We start from the raw sequence: 22,810 nt of genomic DNA on the forward strand, positions 1-22,810 counted from the left end.
GTATAAAACAGTACAAAAGGAAGTGGGAACGGGCAATGAACACTCCACTGAAGATCACTGATGTAAAACCAACTTGTCTATTTCATAAAAGGACACAAGCAGAAGCTGTGTACCCGACATAGCACTGTGTTTCGGCGTCTGAGGAACGCCTGCATCAGGGGTCACTGTGGCGTATATGTTCACAGATGAGAGGTCTGGGATAAAACAAAGCTCGGTCCAACTAACATACCAGAGTAACCAAAATCACTGGCCTATTAAGAACAATGCATTTAAACAAACTTTTTCCTTTTGAAAAGCACACTCTCTAGCTCTGGCTGAAGCTCTGTTGGGTAGAGCTGAATTCCTTAACAGGCTGGGAGGAGATAGGCCCGTATACCACAGGCGTTGCTGCCCTCACCCCCAAAGCACAACTCAGAGTAGTACACAAGCTGCTCCAAAACCCCAAAACAAACAAAAAGGCAGCTTCTGCTTTACAGTTCCTTAGGATGGCTGGACACGCCCCACAATGTCCCCAGCACCAACACTCGGGCAGCTTTGAGAAAAAACAAACAAACCACACATCCAAAATGAAAACTCCAGTGAAAATCAACTGCTTGGCTTAACAGCCTACTCACAGTCCATCTGTTGCTCACTAAAGTCAGGCAAAGCATAGTCCTCTTGACTCTCCATAGCATAATCCTCTGGCTGGGCTTCTGTGACTGGCTTAGTGTGACTTTCAGCAAGTTCCTCCATTTCCCAGTCAGCAGGGTCCACGGGGGAACTGCCTTGTACTGGCTCCGGTTCAGCTGGAAGGACTGGCCTCCTTCCCAGTCTACGTTCAGCTGCTTGTTCCAGCTGTTTCCCCTCCTCTCTGTCTGACAAGCTCAGGAAATGGAAGCCTCATCCAGCCATTCCCCCTCCTAGCAGGACAGGCAAGATCTTAAAGGGCCCTGCACTCTGAATGTCAGCCTAAGCTCTGGGCATTCTAAATCTGTGCACCGGCTTTCTAAACTCTTCAGGATGTTTCCTAGACCTGATCACAGGGCTTTTACTGGGGCTTAAAGGATCTTCCTCCCTGTTTCTAGTAGGGCTAGCAGGATTCCTGTCACAGGCCCTCACTACATTTGGCAACTTCGTTGCAGCCGCGGATCATTTTTGAGTTGTGCAGCCCTGACCTAGCGTATGGAATCCGGAAGAGACATAACAGAAATGTGTATTCTCAAAACAGCAAGACATCTATTCTATTTTATTTTTTTTTTAATTACCTATGTAGACATTTTAGTCCTTAGTATATCTATCTTTTTTGGCCATTCTTGAATACATCTACATGAAAACGCACAAAAGCACATTTTTGTATAGGCATTCTTAGCAAACTGTTCAGACAACTAAGCATAGCAGAGGGTCTCTTCTAAGAAGTGCTGTAGTGAATTTCACATTAAAAGTATTGTATTGTGAGCCTTCCAAAACCTACCCAAAACTTATGTACCCACCTGTATACAACACTAGCCCTTATATCTGCACGTGTCATCTTAATGTAGGTACAGTAGGTTTTGGAGCCCTCATCGTACAATAGATGCAAGTTAAAGTGACATCTGTACCTGGGACTTTACTTCTTAGAAGAGCCTCTTTGCTTTCTGGGCTCAAATGTCTGCGTTAACATCTGAAGCTGCTTTGGCTGAGAACTTTTCAACACCCCCTCATAATACAGGCTAGAATTTACTGTTTTTCTAACATCATTTAGATGCTTTTAAAAGAGGTCTAGCTCCAAACATCTAAAAAAAAAAAAAAAAGCCCAGGACCTTTTGTTAAAGGTTTAATTGTGCCTGACGATCGTCCATGTCCTAAGCCTGCCCTAAGCCCATCCAAAACATGGCTCTAACATGCCCCCTTAAGATTTGGAGGCAATGGAGACAAGACAACCAGAAAGATGTCTAGAAAGTTTGTTCTGAGAATGCCCACTTGGACGTTTTGACTAGTAAGATCTCCAAGAGCTGGTTTATGCTGTCTTTTGGACATCTATCTTTTTTGAAAATTAGCCCTTTGGTTAATAAGTCCACCAATGGGGTTTATCAAACACCAGTCCCCCCCTCTCCTAGCAGGTCTGAGCCTTATCAGACTTAGTAATCCCGAATCTATCCCAATCTCTGTGTCCCCATTCCCCAGGGGGGATTACATATACATTTTTCTCATGGATTTTCTTCTTGGATATCTTCAGGGTTTGATAACTTAACCAGTAACAATGAAAAGTTCTTACTTATGCTTGTTTAGTTGGCGATTCATTCCAGGGCAAATGGTGTGCCAATGGTATTTGCTCTGATTCATTAAATTCTAATTATTATCATGCTAAGCACCACTATCCAAGCAGACTCATACCTTAATGCATTGGTATGTCCTTTGAATAAATATATATATAAATTAAATTCATTTCAGGAGATATATATATATATATGTTTCCTGAAATGAATTTCATTAGAGCACTGAAATGAAAATTTATTTATGTGTGAGGGGAGGCTTTCTAATCATTTCCTAAACCTGTATTTTAACTAGAAAATATCATTTTCTCATAGAGACATGGGATGTTGTCAGTTTTATTTTGCGGAAGATAATCCGAAGTGTAATTTAATTTAATATTTTTGGAGAGCGGGAAGGAGTCATTTTTTGTTCATTTGTACTGAAGCCTGGATTTTCCATTTGCTTACCCCAATTCTAGACTTCATTCCTTTCATCTAGCCTGGAATAAATAACCTGAGTTTGTCCGCCAAGCCCCCTTCCTTATCTTGTTTGAAAGCAGACTGAAAACCCACCTTTATGATATAGTCTCCAATCTATAACCCTACTCCCCACTGCCCAACCCAGCCAGCAGATTCACTGTTCTTTTAACTGTATCCATGACATCCTGTTTGTCTGGCTTGTTTGTTTAGATTGTAAGCTCTTTGGAGCAGGTACTGTATTCTTTGCGACTCTGTACAGTGCTGCATAGGTCTGGTAGTGCTATAGAAACCATAGTAGTAGAATTGGCGGCTCAGCATTTAGCTAGCACTGCTCGGCAGCAGTTTGATAAAGGGGAGGGGGTAATTTGTTTTACAGCTCAGTTGAAACTAGTCTCTATAGAGAGTCTCAGGCATGAACCTTTATTCATTTTGAAAAGTCCTAGTGACTCCCCTACGGCAAATGCACCGAAGCCCATTCAATTCCTAGAGGCTTCGGTGCATTTGGCGTGGGAGAATCACTCCTGCGGCTTTGTAACAGGAGCTCTTAGATTTTTACTTATACAGCAGGAAAACATTGGTTCTCCCTGTACTACCTCAGGATCTCACAAGCAGAGCAGTGCTAAAAAGTAGCCTGCACCATCTCCAGCAGGGCTGTGGAGTCGGAGTCGAGGAGTCGGAGTCGGAGGAAATTTCGGGTACCTGGAGTCGGAGTCAGAAGTACAAAAAACTGAGGAGTCGGAGTGGGAACATTTATCTACCGACTCCATTTTTGAACTTGGCATACCAATCACGAGCGATTCTTTCAGCTATAGCACCCACTATATACACAGCACAAATGTTGCGAGCAGCTTCTGCGGCCTTAGAACCTTGATTAAAAGCAAAAAGAAGGTGGTGTCGAAAATGCTCATTTCTCTCAACTTGACATTCCATTTTAACGATCTAAAAAATTAACCAGTGCTGTGGAGTCGGAGTCGGAGTCAGAAGTACAAAAAACTGAGGAGTCGGAGTTGGAACATTTATCTACCGACTCCATTTTTGAACTTAGCAAACCAATCACGAGCGATTCTTTCAGCTATAGAACCCACTATATACACAGCACAAATGTTGCGAGCAGCTTCTGCGGCCTTAGAACCTTGATTAAAAGCAAAAAGAAGGTGGTGTCGAAAATGCTCATTTCTCTCAACTTGACATTCCATTTTAATGATCTGAAAATTAACCAGTGCTGAGGAGTCGGAGGAAATTTTGGGTACCTGGAGTCGGAGTCGGAGTCTGAAGTACAAAAAACTGAGGAGTCGGAGTCAGAACATGTATCTACCGACTCCACAGCCCTGATCTCCAGTGTGGGCTTTTCCTGCCATAGGATCTGAACTTGAGTCCTCCAGTTCCAAGTCTGTTTCTCTAACCATTAGACTGCTTCTCTGCTCTAATTTAAATTTAAAATTTACTCATGCATACTGCACACTATCTAATTTTATTATAGTTCTAAAATATACATTTTAATATCTTAATCCTGACCCAGTGATTTTTCTTCATACGTTCACATTTTTCAAATGCATTCACTTGATTTTTTTTTTTTAATTATTTAATTCAGGATTCTGCTATACAGAAATTAAATCAGTATTTTTCAACCCAGAAGGCACAGTGGTTTGCTAATGTATGCAAACGTGACTATGCATATTCATTAAGGATATATTGTTTAGCTGTGCATCCAGGTTTGTGAAACCCTGTATTAGAATACCCAGGATCATTGCTAGATGAAACAACGTCCCAAGCAAGATTTGGAACGCACAACACCAGGAAGTTGAACATTTACCCTCTGTGAAGGAAAAGGGGAGTTAGGGAAGGGGTAAAACGCGGACCGTCATGGACCTCGCGGATCTAAAACCGCTTATCCTTAGAAATCTGAGGTCCGTGCAATGAAGTCGCTGACGGATCCTAATGCTTTTTCCTCCCTCCCAATCCATCATTGAAATGCAAGCAAGCTGGGTCGCGGGTTTTAAAACCTCCCTGTAATTTGCTAAAGGAGTTTTTGTTGTTGTTCTTTTCTATGGCCTCTCTCCCCATATACATTTGGGTGTCAGGTCAAAAGCGCGCCGGGACAAAGGCGCGCCCAGACAATTGAGCGCAGCGCGCCGTTCTAAATTACTGTTTTTAGCGCTCCGACGGGGGGTTTTGTTGGGGAACCCCCCACTTTACTTAATAGACATTGCGCTGCGTTGTGGGGGCGGTGTGGGGGGTTGTAACCCCCCACATTTTACTGAAAACTTCACTTTTTCCCTGTTTTTACGGAAAAAGTTCAATTTACAGTAAAATGTGGAGGGCTACAACCCCCCAAGCCCCCCATAACGCCGGCGCGATGTCTATTAAGTAAACTGGGGGGGGTTCCCCAACAAAAACCCCCGTCGGAGCCCCTAAAAACTGTAATTTAGAGCGGCACGGCCGCACGCGCTGCGCTCAATTGTCGGCGCGCACTTTTGTCTTTCGCGCCGTTGTCTATGAACCATACATTTAATAGTCCTTCACACCTCAACTACCCGAAGCTGTGCACGGCCCTCATCAGCTCGTCCTATTAAGCAAGGATAACACTAAATTTCATGCAAGTTTAATGGAGTATTTCCCCCACCTTCAGTATGGAGTCTTTATGTAAGTGTTCAGCGCTAAGGGAAAGTACTTCTATGACATTTTAGCTCTGACGGATCTTAATGCTTTTCCCTCCCTATGCGGAGACTAAAAGTGGCACAGATCTCAAGGCAAATGTTTTGCCGCTAGTCTCAGCATAGGGAGGGAAAAGCATTAGGATCCATCAGAGCTAAATTGTCATCGAGGTCTGTCAGAGCCAGAAACGACAAGTGGCACGGACCTCAGATTTTTAAGGACATGCGGTTTTAGATCCGTGAGGTCCGCGTTTTACCCCTTCCCGGGGAGTTACTGATAAATGGTTCGACCACACTACTGTTTGCCGAGTCTACTGGTTTTGCCCTTTCCTGTGTAGTAGTGTGTATTCTGTGGCCTCCCCCGTTTTGGAGCAGGGTGGGCCACTATTGGCATCTTGACACACTCTACTACTACTAATCACTTAAGTTGTGCTGAAAAGCGTACACAGTGCTGTACATTTTGATATTTATAGCCGTCCCTGTTCAGAAGAGCTTACAATCTAACTTGGACAGGCAGACATGACGTGACCTATAGAGTTGGGCGATGCAGAACCCAAGGTGAGAGGACTTAGGAATTGAAAGCACTCTCGAAGAGGTGAACTATTAACTGGGCCTTGAACACTGCCAGAGATGGAGCCCGCCGTAGGGATTTGGGCAGCTTGTTTCAAGGCAGAAGGGACAGAGTCTGGAGTTGGCAGTTGAAGAGAAGGGCGCAGATAGGAGGGACTTACCAGCTGAGTGGAGCACACAGAGGGAGGGGAATAGGGGGAGACAAATGTAGAGAGATAGTGAGGGGCAGCTGAGTGAGTGAATTTGTAGGTCAGTAAGAGTAGAAAGACTACAGAAAATTAAAAAGAATACAAATATTTCCCTACTCTGAAACATGACGGCATATAATAGCCAAATGGCCCATCCAGTCTGCCATCTGCAGGATTCACTGTCCTCTCTCCCTAAGAGATCCTCTTTTGCTTCTGTTGGTTATTTGAATCTTCTCCCATTTTGCCCACTCTGGAGTACCCCTTTGCCCGTCAGGTTTTGCATAAACTACTATGCAAATTTCTTTCATGCATATTCATTCTGGATATCCTGAAAACCTGACGGGCAAGGAGGTACTCCAGGACCAAGTTGAGAAACACTATCTTAGCCAATAAACTGGCCCCGCCTACTCTTCCCAAAAATATTTTAGGTTCTCAGGTTCCTTAAGCCTTTACCTCATGTTCAAGAATTCATTGTTATCCACCAGGAATTCTTAGTCCTTGCCTTGTTCCACACACTTTTATTCTAGTCTCCTACTTCCATTCCTTTGTCTCATTATCGTGTTGCTATTGATGGGGGTAAATGGCAGTAGAGCTCCCCCACTTCTCAGTAAAACTTCTCAATATACAACAAGGGCATTATAAGAAGTTTCTGGATATTTGGGAGCCATTGACAAAATTTTGCAAAGAGTAATTTTTGAATCTGGCCCTTGATCATGTACATCCAGTGTGGGTGGGAGGGGGGGGGGGAAGGCTGGAAAATATTTTTAATTTGAGTGCAATTTTTGAATATGAAGATGGGGGGGTGATATATGTATTTGTCATGGATTACAATTTTGATTGAATTTAGGTGCTTTTATAGTGTAACATGATTGTATAATATTGTTGCACTTATTTTTGGCTTCAAAATAAATAAATATATATTTTTAAAAAAAGTAAAACTCATTGTAACACTAAATTCAAAATAATCAGTTTCTCCAGTTTTGACTTTTCTTATCCTTTATTAACATCAAGCTCACTCTAAATAGTTCCGAGGTTCAAATTAAGCCCCCACCCCCCACTCCACCCATTGTATAACATTATATTTGCGACTTGCCACTGACCTTGCTGAAAATAATTTGTCAGAATGCCAAACGTTCAAGTTGTTTTGTTTCATGTTCTGGTCTCCATTTTGTTTCTCATGTTTTTGGCCTTAATTGTATAAAACAAGAATATTTTTAAAGGTAACTGCTAAACCAGTGCTTGTACAGTATAGTCTCGATTATCCGACCTTTGCTAATCAAACCATCCAGCATATCCAACAGATACCTCCACCTTACCCCCAGTGACTTCATTGCATCACCATTAAGAAATGCACAAGCTTTCTTCCTGGTTTCTGGATTCACCGTGCTGCAAGGAGATGCTTTTCCAGCATGTGCAACAATTTTTGTACCTGGGTTCCTGTTTTAGAGTGAGGGAATCATATTTCCTATGCATTTTTAAGGAGTTACCGTTGTTTTCCATAGTAACTGACATTTTGCTTATCCAACAACAGGTCAGTCCCATTTACGTTGGATAATCGATTCTGCAGTCTCAGTTTTTGATGTGAAATAATCAGCAGATCTACATGTGAAATTAAAATTTCTAATTTAGAAGACAGGGGCATATGAAGTTCAACATGGATAAGTGTAAAGTGATGCGTGTCAGTGACAAAAATCTCATGCACGAATACAGGATGTCTGGGGCGGTACTTCGAGAGACCTCCCAGGAAAGAGACTTGAGAGTTCTGATCGACAAGTCGATGAAGCCGTCCGCACAATGTGCAGTGGCGGCGAGAAGGGCAAACAGAATGCTAGGAATGATAAAGAAGGAGATCACGAACAGATCGGAGAAGGTTATCATGCCGCTGTACCGAGCCTTGGTGCACCCTCACCTGGAGTACTGCATCCAGCACTGGTCGCCGTACTTGAAGGAGAACACGGTACTATGCAAAAGGGTAAAGAGAAGAGTGACTAAAATGGTTTAGGGGCTGGAGGAGTTGCCGTACAGTGAGAGATTGGAGAAACTGGGCCTCTTCTCCCTTGAAAAGAGGAGACAGAGGGGACATGATCGAAATGTTCAAGATACTGAAGGGAATAGACTTAGTAGACAAAGACAGATTGTTCACCCTCTCCAAGGTAGAAAGAACGAGAGGGGATTCTCTAAAGCTGAAAGGGGATAGATTCTGTACAAACGTAAGGAAGTTCTTCTTCACCCAGAGAGTGGTTGACAACTGGAACGCTCTTACAGAATCTGTTATAAGGGAAAACACCCTCCAGGGATTCAAGACAAAGTTGGACAGGTTCCTGCTAAACTGGAACATACGCAGGTGAGGCTGGACTCATTTAGAGCACTGGCCTTTGACCTGAAGGCCACCACGTGAGCGGACTGCTGGGCAGGATGGACCACTGGTCTGACCCAGCAGTGGCAATTCTTATGTTCTTAGGAATCTCTCAGCTTCTCAAAATCATCCATATGTAGAATTGTTCCATTACATAAATTGTTTGCTCTATACTGTCTAGGTAAGATTGAAAATGTTGAAACTATTCAAGGCAGAAATGTTCATATTTTATATTAGAATGTATTTAGTTTTGCTGTGTGAGAGGTTATAATTGACATTTTTGATATGACATCCAAATCTATCTTTTTGTTTTAGAAAGGGCCATTTCTCAGATGTGCTTGTCCTCAGTGCATCTATCTTTTTGACACAAAAAAAAAACCCAAAAAGGGAGACCCAATGATCCACAGTAAAAGCAATCCAAAGATAAAAAGAACAGACTGTGGATATGGATGTTCTGAAAGATGATTTTTATTCGCTCTTCACAATAAAAATACAAAGAAAAGTCTGAATTAGTAATACACGTATGATTGTCCTGACGGACCCTCCACGGTCCGCGTTTTGGCGAGACCGCCTTCCTCAGGGGTCCGGATGATGTAGGGTACAAAGATAATAATATGAGCAAAACAATGTACGCGTCTTTGAGCATAAAACCTAAAAATGACGATTTTATGCGCCGCTCTGCTTGTTTCAAGCCATTTCAGGTTTTATGCTCAAAGGCACGTACTTTGATGATACTTAGCAGGAAGTAACCCATTAAAATAGCTCCTCAATAAGTTATCTTCTGCTGACCACATGATCCCCAGATTTTAAGCAGTACATAACTGCACAGTGTAGCTGAAAATCCAGTGAGACCACTGCAGCACTGCTTCGTCAGGGCACGGTCAGAGTTTATTTGGTTAGCGGTATGTCCTAATTTTATCTGGGCACTAGTCTGAATACTGGATAACTTTTGGAAGCCATGCAAGCCCCAGGTACTCAATGCTGGTGGCTGGATTAGGCCTGGCATTGAATATCCAGATCATGTTCTTCCTTTGGCTTTCAGCACTGTGACAACTGCTGACTGCGATGGGCTGAATATCTGCCCATACCTATCAATAATCCAGAAAGAAAATCACAACCATTTCTTTGTTTCCCTTTCCAAGGATTTTGCTTGTTGTGACAGATGATCACAGCATGTTTTTAAACAGCTTTACCTAATCAAACATAAATTAGCTCTATCAAGATCATTTTCAAAGCCATTTATGTAGGTAAATAATTGATTAATGCTTGCACTTTTCCGTTTGAAAATTGTTGTTATCTCTCTATAAGAGAGTCATTTCAGTCTTTCATAGGACTTGTTCCACGAGAATTCCTAGGAATAATAAAGCTGAGTGTAGACCAGGAGTAACCAAAGTGGTATAAGAACATAACATAAGAACATAAGAAATGCCTTCACCGACTCAGACCTTAGGTCCATCTAGTCCGGCGACCCGCACACGCGGGAGCCAAGCTAGGTGCTCCCTGATGAAGACCCTGCTTTACCCGTATCCCTCAACGTGATTTGCAAGAAGGTGTGCGTCCAACTTGCCCTTGACTCCCAGAATGGTGGTCTCCGTCACAACCTCCTCCGGGAGAGCATTCCAAGCGTCCACCACTCGTTGTGTGAAACAGAACTTCCTGACATTTGTCCTGGACCTGTTGCCCCTCAATTTCAGTCCATGACCTCTTGTCCGAGTCACATTTCACAACGTGAATAACAGCGTTTCTTGCTCTATTTTGTCGAATCCTTTTATTATTTTAAAAGTCTCTACCATATCCCCATATATTACTCACTGTGCCTATGAGGAGTTTTGGCGAGTCTTGAGGAGATGAGCCTGGAAGAAACTGGTGGAGGGGAGATCATTTATCAGTTTCTGGATTTGCTAAACCACCTATTCCGACACCCGGGACTAAGTGTACAATCTAAAAGCATAAGACGGAAAAGAATGGAATGCCAGAGATCAGACAGAAATGATAATTTCATGCGCAAAAAGGCTGCATGCTCAGACTGCTTCCGGGGTGGCAAACCCCCACTCACACAATGTTCTCCATAGGCTTTCTTAAATAATTAAGTTTTCAGTAGTATCATAAATTTTGAGAACAAGAGAGCTCTTCACAAAGAAAAAGTGGGATACTATTCCACTGACCTGTAACTTATCAAGCCTAATGACTACTGTCTGATGTTGCACATCCAAGTTGGCACAAACAAAACTGCTAGGTACCCCTTCAAAAATATCAAAATTGATTTCATGGCTTTTGAAGGGAAGTTAAAGCAGAGAAGTGTGCAGGCAGTGCTCTCATTAATCCTTCATGTCATCCTTCACAGCCTGGAGATGAGTACACTTCTCCCTCCATATTCGCGGTTTCAGCATTCACGGTTTCGATTATTCACGGTTTTTAGCTTGCTGGCTCCTCCCCCCCAAATTACATCAGCTTGCATAAGGAAATCGCTAATTCCAAGCACTTACAGAGAAAATCGCCGATTCCCAGCACTTTCTTCACCGTGTTTTGCCTTTCCTTCAGGAACAGGCCTGGTCTCCCACCATGTTATTCGCGGTTTCACCATATTTACGATGGTTTTCAATAGACAGTTGAAAAACTATACAGCAACTTAAGTACAGAAGAGTGCAGAAAGGAGGGGAAATATAAGGGGGTCAAGGGGTAGTTTGCAGTTAGAGTTTCAGTTGAAGAATATTTATTGGTTGGCCAGCTAAAAACAGATCGATTATTTATGTGGGTCCATCTGGCCTCTCAACATAGCCAGTCAGACAATGAATATTGGCTCTAACTGGTGATGGAACTAGCCGCTAAGCGCTAATATACAGTGGCCATCTCGCATTGAATATTAGCATTTAACCGGTCAGGAACTATTTCTGTCCAATTAAGTAGCACCAACTATTGAGCAGATAGGCCCGAATTCTATATATGGTGCCAATATCAGTGGCCACCTAAAAAGCAGTCACTGATCGCATGTCAATCACGCGACGGAGCTGTATCGAGAACCATGCCTCCATGAAAGATAGGCGCTGGAAATGTAGGCCAGAGTTTTCCAGGCCTACATTTCCAGTACCTATCTTTGCCGTGGATTGCGCCTAATGCCACTTCCGGTGATAGCGATGCCCATAGTGGCATCAGGAACCAGTAGGTGTCTCTGGAGGCGTGATTATGGTGTCTAAGTTTGGTTGCCGTTTATAGAATTTCACCCATAGTGACTAAGGCCCAAATTCTTTAACCAGCGCCTAATGGTAGGCACCTATTTTGGAGGCGCCCAGCTAAATTGAACAAGCCCAATTAAGCTTTCTAATCAGCACTAATTGAAACTTAGGCGCCTATCAAGAAAGAGCGATTCTGTAACAAGGCGCCTCTACAAATTTAGGCAGCCTTAAAAAGATAGGCGCTATGCATGTTAGGCGTGGGCGTGGCTTTGTGTTAGGCGCCTTGTTATAGAATCGCTGCTCTTAAGTGTGCTTAGGCGCTAAAAGGGGCGCTGCCATTTTAGTCGTGCCTAGAGCTGGCTCTATTTATTGGGCTCCTCCAAAATAAGTGCTGCTCCGCCCGATTCACTAAACAGCGCCCAACTGTGCTTGAATTGTGCTGAACGGTGCCTATTATCGAAACATTCAAGGTACTGAAGGGGATAGACTTAGTAGATAAGGACAGGTTGTTCACCCTCTCCAAGGTAGGGAGAACAAGAGAGCACTCTTTAAAGTTGAAAGGGGGATAGATTCCGTACGAACGTAAGGAAGTTCTTCTTCACCCAGAGAGTGGTAGAAATCTGGAACGCTCTTCCGGTGGCTGTTATAGGGGAAACACCCTCCAGGGGCAGATAAAGACAGATTGTTCACCCTCTCCAAGGTAGAGAGAACAAGAGGACACTCTCTAAAGTTGAAAGGGGGATAGATTCCGTACAAGCATAAGGAAGTTCTTCACCCAGAGAGTGGTAGAGAGCTGGAACGCTCTTCCAGAGGCTGTTACAGGGGAAACACCCTCCAGGGGCAGATAAAGACAGATTGTTCACCCTCTCCAAGGTAGGGAGAACGAGAGGGCATGCTTTAAAGTTGAAAGGGGATAGATTCCGTATGAACGTAAGGAAGTTCTTCTTCACCCAGAGAGTGGTAGAAAACTGGAACACTCTTCCGGAGTCTGTCATAGGGGAAAACACCCTTCAGGGATTCAAGACAAAGTTAGACAAGTTTCTGCTGAACAAGAACGTGCGCTGGTAGGGCTAGTCTCAGGGTGCTGGTCTTAGACCAGAGGGCCACCGTGTGAGCGGACTGCTGGGCATGATGGACCACTGTTCTGACCCCGCAGTGGCAATTCTTATGCCTAACTTTTGCCCCTAAATATCACTGCAATATGTATCGCTTCAGGGCATGACTGCATTCTATGTATCTATTCCTAAAGCAGATGCTTCTTAAATGCATTGGAGAGTGATTAAAACTTGCGATCATCAGCACTGCTAAATATTATTGCATGTATTTTTAGAGATAACTGTGAATTGCTCTCATATTTCCTAATAATTTGTAGGTTTACTATTTAGCATGCATAATGTATTCAGATGTAGATGTCTGCACTATTTCATCTTTTTTCTCACCTTATTAGGCTTAAGTGACAATTTAGACTACAAGTGTGTCATCTAAATCAATGATCACATAATTACCATTGCAGTAACTAACCCCGGTTTCCCCTTTCGATGGTTATCCTTGATTTACTGCGCCGTTACATGATATTCAGGAAGAAAGACAAATGATAAAATCTATAGAGGGACAGTGCTATAATGTCCGTCCCAATTTATTCAGGCATCAATTTTCTTTTCAATATACCAATAGTTCTTTCAGTGACAGCTCTGTTGAGTTTATGCCTTTTATTACAAATTGACTCTGCTAGAGAATGAACATTAGGAATTGGAGCCATTAACCAATTTTTTTTTTTTTTCCAACGAAGGGAAAAAAAAATCTTTAATTAAATAAGGTAATACATTCAGTGCTTCATGTGAATAAAATTTCATATATTCTGCATTGTTTTTCCAATAGCATATATTTAACAAAAGTGTGTATGTGGATGTTATCAATATGGGTTGCTGTTATGATATGTTAATTTGACCACAAATCATGCTATTTTAGCAAAGGATTTCATTTCTTAAAATGGGACCCTAGGCTAAAGTAGCATGACTTCTGATAAAACAACCTATCTTAATGGTGACCCAAACTGATAACTTCCCCTCAAAATCTAAAGTGTAGATCTTATATTAGTAACATAGTTGATGACTGCAGATAAAGACCCGAATGGCCCATCTAGTCTGCCCAACCTGATTCAATCTAAAAATTTATTGGGCTTTCTTTTTTTCTTCTTCTTATCTATTTCTGGGCAAGAATCTAAAGCTCTGCCCAGTACTGTTCTTAGGTTCCAGCTACTGAAGTCTCCGTCAGAGCTCACTCCAGTCCATCTACACCCTCCCAGCCATTGAAGCCCTCCCCAGGCCATCCTCCCCCAACGGCCATATACAGACACAGACCGTGCAAGTCTGCCCAGTACTGGCCTTAGTTCTTCAATATTTACTATTATTTTCTGATTCTAGATTCTCTGTGTTCATCCCACGCTTTTTTGAACTCCATCACCGTTTTCCTCTCTTGGGAGCGCATTCCAGGCATCCACCACCCTTTCTGTAAAGAAGAATTTCCTTACATTGCTCTTGAGTCTCCCACCCCTCAACTTCAAATTATGTCCCCTGGTTTTTACCATTTTCCTTTCTCTGGAAAATATTTTGTTCTACGTTAATACCTTTCAAGTATTTGAACATCTGAATCATATCACCCCCCCCCTGTCCCTCCTTTCCTCTAAGGCTTCCAGTCTCTCCTCATACTTGGTACCCCATACCACACCTTTAGCACTTTTTAGGTGCTTTTGCTAAGCCTCTAGTACAGCTTAAGAAGTATTACCCCATGATGTGGTGAAGTATCCCATGATAAGGTGCCTACCAGTGCCTACACGCCAAGTAGGTGTGGTTAGGGGCAGGTTAGGGGTAGAGTTTGGGCATGGATTGATGTAGGTATCAATAGCTGCACTTAGGGTTTTCCCGGACATGTCCTCCTTTTGAGGGGGTCCAGATAGCTTTTTGTCTGGGTTTTGAAAAGCCTCCTCAAATTGGATTGGGCAGGGAGGAACTCTGCGCATGCGCGGACTTCCTCCCTAACCGACGCGATTTGCGGACAAGAGCAGGCAGCGGAGTCAGACAGGAGCAGGCAGCGGGGGTGGGGCTAGGATAGGACTGGGGGGCGGGATTAGGGTGAGGATGGGCGGAGCCTAGGAGGCGGGTCTAGGGGGGGTTCAGATTTTCCAATCGGAAAATCTGACAAGAAACCCTGGCCTGAATAGCAATACGCCTAAGAATTTAACCCTTACCAGCGCTAGGTGTACCCAGGCACCATTCTCTAATGGACATATTAATGCAAGAACAATACAGGGACATGTTGGACATAGTTGCCATGTTATATTTACAGCTAATGAACATTAACTTGCTACGTTAAGCTGCAAAATCTAATGGATTTGAAAAGTGCCCACAGAATATTTAATCTCCTTTTCTTTTTCCAATATTTTTTTTCATTTACTTTAAAATATAATCAAGACTGTATCTATTCAAATCTTTTTTTTTTTTTTTTTTTTTTTACAAAAGTAAAGCATAATTTGTTAAACTGCTGGCATTTAGCAGTGATGAAGTGTAATGAGAATCCAATTATACTGGCAAATATTGCTTTCATTTTAGCACTTTGCACAGCATTTCTGACCTCTTAAGAGTAATGTCGTCAATCAACCACTGCCATCTAAAATGAATCCTGCAAGGTCATAATATATGGAGAATAAAATGTATATTACAATTTCAGAGCAATAGTATAAAAATTTTTTGCCAAGTATGAAAATGACAAATGCATCCTAAACACAAAGATATGCTCTTTAGTGCAGGATAAGATTATAGAACGTCTGAATAGAAGATTATTAGGCATCTAATCATCCAAATTTAGCATTCGGTAGTCAGTGAATTTTCCATGGAAGCAAATGATCTGTATATTCAATGCTAGGCCTAATAGCACTGCGATTGATAGCTCAGTCTGGCCAGCTGCAGGAACTCATCTGATTGACCTTTTGCTGCATTATCTTTATCCAGGCGCTTAGCAGACTAAGGAGCTCATTTAAAAAAAAAATATATATATATATATATTTATTTATATATCCAAAAAGTGGCATAAAGGGGGCAGGTGCAGGAAGGTCCTGCGATAATTGAATTTAAAGTTAACTGCTGATGATGATTCAGGAAAGCAACAGGAACCGAGTAGGGTAGGAGCATGCATCCAAGCAGTGCAAAAATATAGACAGCAGATGTAAATTCTCAGAACTGACATATTTCAATCACTGAATTGAAAATAAAATAATTTTCCTACTTTTGTTGTCTGGTAATTTTATTTTTCTAATCGTCTTTTCCCAGGCTTCACTTTCTTCTGTCTGTGCTCTTAACTGTTTCCAGAACCTTCTGATCCCCATTTGCTGTTTTTCTCTCCTTTACTGTAATTCTCTCCTGGACTGTAATTCAAAATCCCCGGTCTTTGAATCAAACCTACAACTATTTTTGGCATTAACTTTTAAAAACATTCAACTATATTCCATTTTTTTGCTTCCTTCTCTATGTCTACTTTCCATGTCTTCTCCTCCTTTCCATTAATGTGCACCATCTCCTCCCTCTCTCTGTCCTTTCCCTTTTTTCTCCATATTTCTTCCCACAGCCCCCCCCCCCCCCCCCGCACTGCAGTCCTGCACTCTTGGGGCTGTGGGCAGCATGAATGAAATAAAGACACTGGCTTCAGAGGCCCCTGAAGCTTTTCCTCTGCTACATCTTCCTACCACAGAGACAGGAAGCTGTAGCAAAAAGGGAAAGGGATACTAAAGGCAGTGTGTTTACTTCATTCATGCTGCCTACGGCCCAAAGAGTGCAGGAGTTCAGCGCTGGGGGGAAAAAAAGGGCCAGTTCCATATGGGGGGATGACATTCTGCACAGGCTTCGTGGGCAGCCATAGAGGTCTAGGAGGGCCACCTTTGGCTCACGGGCCTTGCAATGAAGATCAATGCCCTAAATATTTTAACAAAAGGTTATCCTAAATTTAACTCCATATCCTATAACTACAAAATGACACTGTTTATTCTTTTTTTCTGGCAGGAGATATCAGAATTTCATTTTCTAAAAACTGTTTGACTTGACGTCAAACTGAGTGGTAGAGGTTTTTTCAGGTGATTAATGTAGTGATAGGTGGCTACATAAACAGCATTGATCAAGCACTCACTAGTTAATAAGACACCGTTTGTCGATAAAATGCACACATTTACAACTCTTACCTTGGTTTAAAAAAATTCCCAAGGAGCCCACTCCATTCACAGCAATCAATTGCTGATGGAGGTGTTGGGAAATAAATTGAAGCATGGCACAAAGCTCATTGAGAACACTGACGTATACAAGAACAGACACTAGATCCTGTCCTTTCTTAAGCACAAGCCTCGATGATCATTTCAAGGGAGCTTATTTCTTCAGATGGCATGAAACAATTGATATAGCCTTTAGTATGTTTTTGTCATGACCAGAAATGGGCTTGTTTTTCGCTTCTTAATATCACACTTGGAGAGAGCAATCAAGTAAGCTATAAAAAGACCCGGAGCCCAAAACATCTGTTCTAGGTTGCTTGATTTGAGAAGAAAAATATACTTTGCAGGTTATGATACCAACATGAGAATTATCTAGAAAGTATGATCCCCAGGTTTAGAGATCACTTAATAACATAGAGGGGCATATCAAAATAAACGTCTAAGTCTGTTTTGGGCCTAAGTTGTCCGAAGTCGGTCCATTTTTGAAAAATACGTCCAACATATTTTTTTCCCCGAAAATCGTCCAACTGTACGTCCAGCCGTCTGATCGCCCAGACCGCTAACTCGTCCATCTTTATACCCCATTTTTGTCCAAAAATTTGTCCAAGTCACAAACGCCTAAAAAAAGACCTTTTGGGTGTAGGAGGGGGCCAGAAAAGTGATGGACTGGACACCCAGACATGGCACCAGAGTAGTGGAGTACCTTAAAGGGTACTGCTGTAAACTTCAGTAAAAGGGTCCCACATAAACATCTCACTACAGCTCCCTTACAGCTCCCAAACACCCCCAGAATCTACTAGACTCACCTATCTACCACCCCAATAGCCCTTATGGCTACAGGAGCCGCTTATATGGCAGTACAAAAGAGTTAGGATGGGGTGGGGGGTGCACATTTTTCACCATGAATGCAGTGATTAGAGTGGCTTATGGGCCTGGGTTCTCCTCTCTATGGTTCACTAATCCACCCCCAAGACCACTTAAGCCATCTCTATGCGGCTCTACTAGGCTTTCCTATGCCAAGCTGCCAGGTGCTGATGTTCTGGAGGCAGATATGTAAAATTGTTATAGGAGGGTCAGTGATCACTGGGGTAGTGTGTGGGGGTCTGTACTTTGTGTCTGCAGTGCTCATCTAGTCACTCTGGATACCTTCTTGTGTCTTAGACCTGGTTTTAGATGGCCTAAGTCACAACGTCTACGTTCCATCTAGGCAGTGTTGTAAAACTTTTGGTTATATATGCAGTACGACTAAGTCTAGGACGGCCCACGTCATGCCCAAATCCCGCCCTCGACACTCCTCCTGACACGCCCCTTTTAGCTCTGGTCGTTCAGCAGCAAAAGTGAAGGCCTAGGTCATTTTTAAATACTTCTAAAACCCGGTTTGATTATAGGCACTTGGACGACTTGTCTTTTAGTTCTTATGGGTGTTGCATCATTTACTGCTCCGGCCCGCACTGTCACACTTAGTAAAAAGGGAGGGGGGTAATTTATAACAATGAAAAAGATAAGCATTAATAATAACAGAATAAAAATACTGTTCAGTAATCCCCCTTTGTTTTGGGGAAACAAAAATTTATTTTCATACACGTGAAACAATAGATCAACATAAGAAGTGTCATGATATTGAAATATATGACCATTTATTATATATATATATGTTCCAGAACAGTTTAGTTAATTGAGAAATGCTGTTTAAAATGGCAAAAAGCATTAAAGTTAAAGCGCCTAACAGCATCTAAATAAAAGGTGCCAGAATCATGCCTACGTAGGAACCATATGGGCTTAGAAGTACTACGGGTGTGGCTAACACTGGAAGTTGCAGTAGGCACCATAAAGGGCCTCTATAGGTACAATTCACAACAAAGCTACCATAGGTACTGGAAATGTAGGCCTGGAAAACCCCGGCCTACATTTCTGGTGCCTATCTTTCCCAGAGGCGTGATGCTCTATACGGTGCCATCACATGATTGGGGATCACTTCATAGGCGGTTGCCGATATCGGTGCCAAATAGAGAATCTTGGCCTTAATCCTCGAAAACAACAGAATACCAACCATAACCAACATTGAAATCAATGCAATCGACTACCCCATACAACCCACACTAAAATTACTAGGAATAACAATTGACAGATGCTGCACCATGCAACCTCAAATCAATGAAACAATACAAAAAATCATTCTCAATCATGAGAAACTTAAGACAAGTGCGGAAATTCTTTGAAAAATCACAATTCCAGCTTATAGTACAGTCCCTAATACTAGGCCTACTAGACTACTGAAATATCCTACTTCCCCTGCCCTGCAACAATAACAAAACAACCACAAACAATCCAAAACACTCACTAAGACTCATATACTCATTGAAGAAACATGACCACATTACAGAAGCATATCTCAAATCGCACTGGCTTCCAATCCCAGCAAGAATACAATTCAAATTCTACTGTCTACTATTTAAGACTTTATACGGAGACAGTCCAAGCTACCTGAACAACAGCCTCATCCACAACACCTCAACCAGACATAGGAAAACTCACATCCCATTCTCATACCCCCCAATTAAGGAAATAAAATGGAAACAACTATATGATGGCCTACTAGCCACTCAAGCAGCCAAACTAGACAACCAAATCGCCAATCTACCGATGGCATCCCTCGACTACAAGATTTTTAGAAAAGAAATAAAGACCATACTCTTCAAGAAAGCCCTGAAAAAAGAAATAACACAGCAAGTTTCAAACACCACGTCTCACTAAAGCCAACTACCCCAAACAAATAACCAAACTCATTTCTTACTCTCTTTGAAAATGTCCAAATCTCTTTTTTGGTAAGATCTTGGTGTAATACTTCCTTGATAATTCTTTTGTAATCCGCCTTGAACTGCAAGGTAATGGCGGAATAGAAATCTCTAATGTAATGTAATGTAAATGCAGTTCCTTAATAGCATTTAGAGAAGATTACCACAACTAACTCAGCACCGGACTGGGTGAAACCTGGCCTAAATCCCATTGCGCAAGTTAGTCTTGGATTCCCCCCTATTGTATAACACTGTACCCAACATTTTAGAATGCCCCGAGCCATCCATGCCTCTCCCGTGGCCACACTCCTTCTTGGTTTGTGTGCTATGGAATTTGGCCACCCAGAGTTATAGAAGCATATGCAATTCCTAATTGAGGCCAATGAACATCAATTATTGGTTGTTAATGACTCATTATTGAATTACACTTTGCACGCATCTTGAATTGGTGCCCAAATTTGGCCACCATATATAGAATTCAGGGTGAGTAGTATTTCTGAGGGCATCCTCCTTATTCACATTAATACTTTTTGGGGACCTTTACAGTCATTTATTTTAAAAAGAAATCTAGTGCTTTATCGTTGATATTGGCTTCTACACGGGCCCCCTTTTTTGATGATATATGGACAATGCCTAGAACACTCAACAAGGCATTATTAAGCAGTTAAGCTTTCAAATATAAAATAAAGCCACATCAATTGCATGTTACAGAGCTACCCAATCATTTTACAACTGGAAATCATGGTAAAATTAAGGTGGATAGAATGGGTCAGTGGGCATTGCAACGTGCCGCACATTTAATTAATAGGACTTCATATACCTTAAACTCTGAGCAAGGCAATTATTATAATAATGCTCCTTGGGTCAGACTATTTAGCAAAGTCATAATCTCCAAAGTCAATACCTCTCCCTAGAGGCAAATTTATACTGGAGTCATTTTGCTTGTGTAGAACACTTTACATTTCATTTCCATTGGTTGCTATACTCTGTAGTGTTGTGCCAAACACAAGCATTAGGTGTAATTGTAACTGAGCATGATGAATGCACTGTATTTTTTTCATTACCGCATTTCCTTTATGTCTACAACCCACAGTTTCTGTTTTATTGATCCTCAGAGGAACCTTTATACCTGTCTGTGCCCTAGCAAAAAAAGCTTACAAAGCACTCATCTTTGTAAAATCAGAAAGGGCACCACTCATCATATTTTGGGAACAATTCAGCACCTAAAATGCCTACCTAAGACAGTTGGTAACCTTTGACATTGCTCTGATCTTGAAGGAGATTTATTTTTTAATGCCTGTGTTTCTCAGGCTGCTGTTACAATGGACAGAATAGCCCCATGTGAAGTAGATGTCTGATAGTCTGGTGATATCAGTATTCCAAATTCTGTGTAAGATGAGAAGTTGCCATTATTGTTATAACACAGGGCCATTCTGACATTTCATTACTGTTAGAGATATGTAATCATTAGGAGCTTCTTCATTGCATTTGTGAAAATCAGTAAGAAATGTTTTAGGCAGGAAATGCATCTTAAAAACATCATAACTGCCACGGTGCTCTAAACTTTGTTGAAAATCCTTAATGCTAAATGCTATTAGTGAAAAGAATTAGAGAATGACAAGGTGACAAAATTCATCACTGTTCCCGTCCCCGCGGGAAATAATCCATCTCAAAAAAACAAGGAACTCAAAATACAAAGCATACTTTGAAAGTAAAAACAAAACAAAAAAAACACCAGCTGTCTCACAGCTACTTACTGTTTTCAGTTAAGTTCCATGAACTCTGCTTGATCCTCTGAAGTAGGGCAGGCTTCCTGGATTTCTATCTCCATAAAATCCTCTGGAACATGGAAGTAAGGAGTAGGGCAACTTTCCTCTATAACAAACATAACATAACATAACATAACATACATAACATAACATACATAACATTACATAACATTACATAACATTACATAACATAACTTTATTCTTCTATACTGCTACAATGAGACGATTTCTAGGCGTTTTACACCGAAGAGAGCTGGACAATCAGCAAAGTACAAAATACAAATACAAAAAGTACAACATATTTCTTAAGAATAGTCAGAGTAGAATTATTGTTATTAATATAACTTCTATTTAGGAAATGAATTTATCAAACAATACAGTCTTAATTTCTTTCCGAAATGCAGAGTAAGATAGCTTGGCTCCACTGATGTAATTACCCAACCAGGACTGCTGCTTACTTGCTTGAAACGAAAAAGTCCTATCCAGAAATGACCTGTATCTACAGCAAGTAATTTTTGGATAGGACAAATAAATTACAATTTCTGACTATCCTTGTAGGACTGTATAGCATGAAATGAGTCAAAAGATAGGTAGGGGCCAATCCCCAAACCAGCTTTAAGCAAATGCAAGAGAATTTAAACATTACTCAAGCCTCCACTGGCAACCAGTACAGCAGTCTATAGTAGGGACTAACATGATCACTTTTCTTCAGCCCAAATATCAGACGGACAGCCGTGTTCTGTACTATTCTCAATTTTCTCAAAATTTTTTAGGTACTCCCAAATAAACGATATTGCAATAATCCAATATAGATAGAACCAATGCCTGCACCCATAATCTAAAAGACAGAGGATCAAAGTATTTTTTGATGGTCTTTAGTTTCCATAATGCAAAAAAACACTTCTTCACCTCTAAATTTGCATGTTCTACCATGGATAAGTGAGTGTCTAATGTGACTCCTAATATTTCTATAGGTTTGGAAATCGGGTGGTCATGACCATTCAAGTGAAGTGATGTTCTATTATTTGATCCTTTGGGCTTGCTAAGAAAACTTTTGTCTTTTCTGTATTTAATTTCAGTTTAAAGTTGATTGTCCATTTGTTCTATCTTCAGTCATGATGTAAGAGATTTGTTCTAAAATTTCATTAGTTATGCGTTTTAAAGGAATTAAAATGGAAATATCATCTGCATATATATAAAAATTAAAATTCAACTTTTGCAGTAAATGTCCTTAGGATGAGATGTAAATATTGAATAGGGTGGGTGATAACGGGGAACCCTGAGGTACCCCCGATGGGTTATTCCAAGAACAAGAGTATTTCCCATCACAAACCACTTGATATGATTTTTTTGTCAGGAAACCC

At 41.5% G+C, this 22,810-nt stretch overlaps 1 long non-coding RNA gene across 1 annotated transcript in view; it reads right to left on the bottom strand.

The window, feature by feature from the left end:
- LOC117368509 overlaps positions 1-22,810 on the bottom strand; it is a 90,547-nt gene that overhangs the window by 16,050 nt on the left and 51,687 nt on the right. The window contains exon 2 of the long non-coding RNA XR_004540964.1: positions 21,435-21,552. This is a non-coding gene — a long non-coding RNA (uncharacterized LOC117368509). The remainder of the gene's footprint in view (positions 1-21,434; positions 21,553-22,810) is intronic.

The sequence above is a fragment of the Geotrypetes seraphini genome, chromosome 10 (genome assembly GCF_902459505.1).
Source record: "Geotrypetes seraphini chromosome 10, aGeoSer1.1, whole genome shotgun sequence".
NCBI lineage: Eukaryota > Metazoa > Chordata > Amphibia > Gymnophiona > Dermophiidae > Geotrypetes > Geotrypetes seraphini.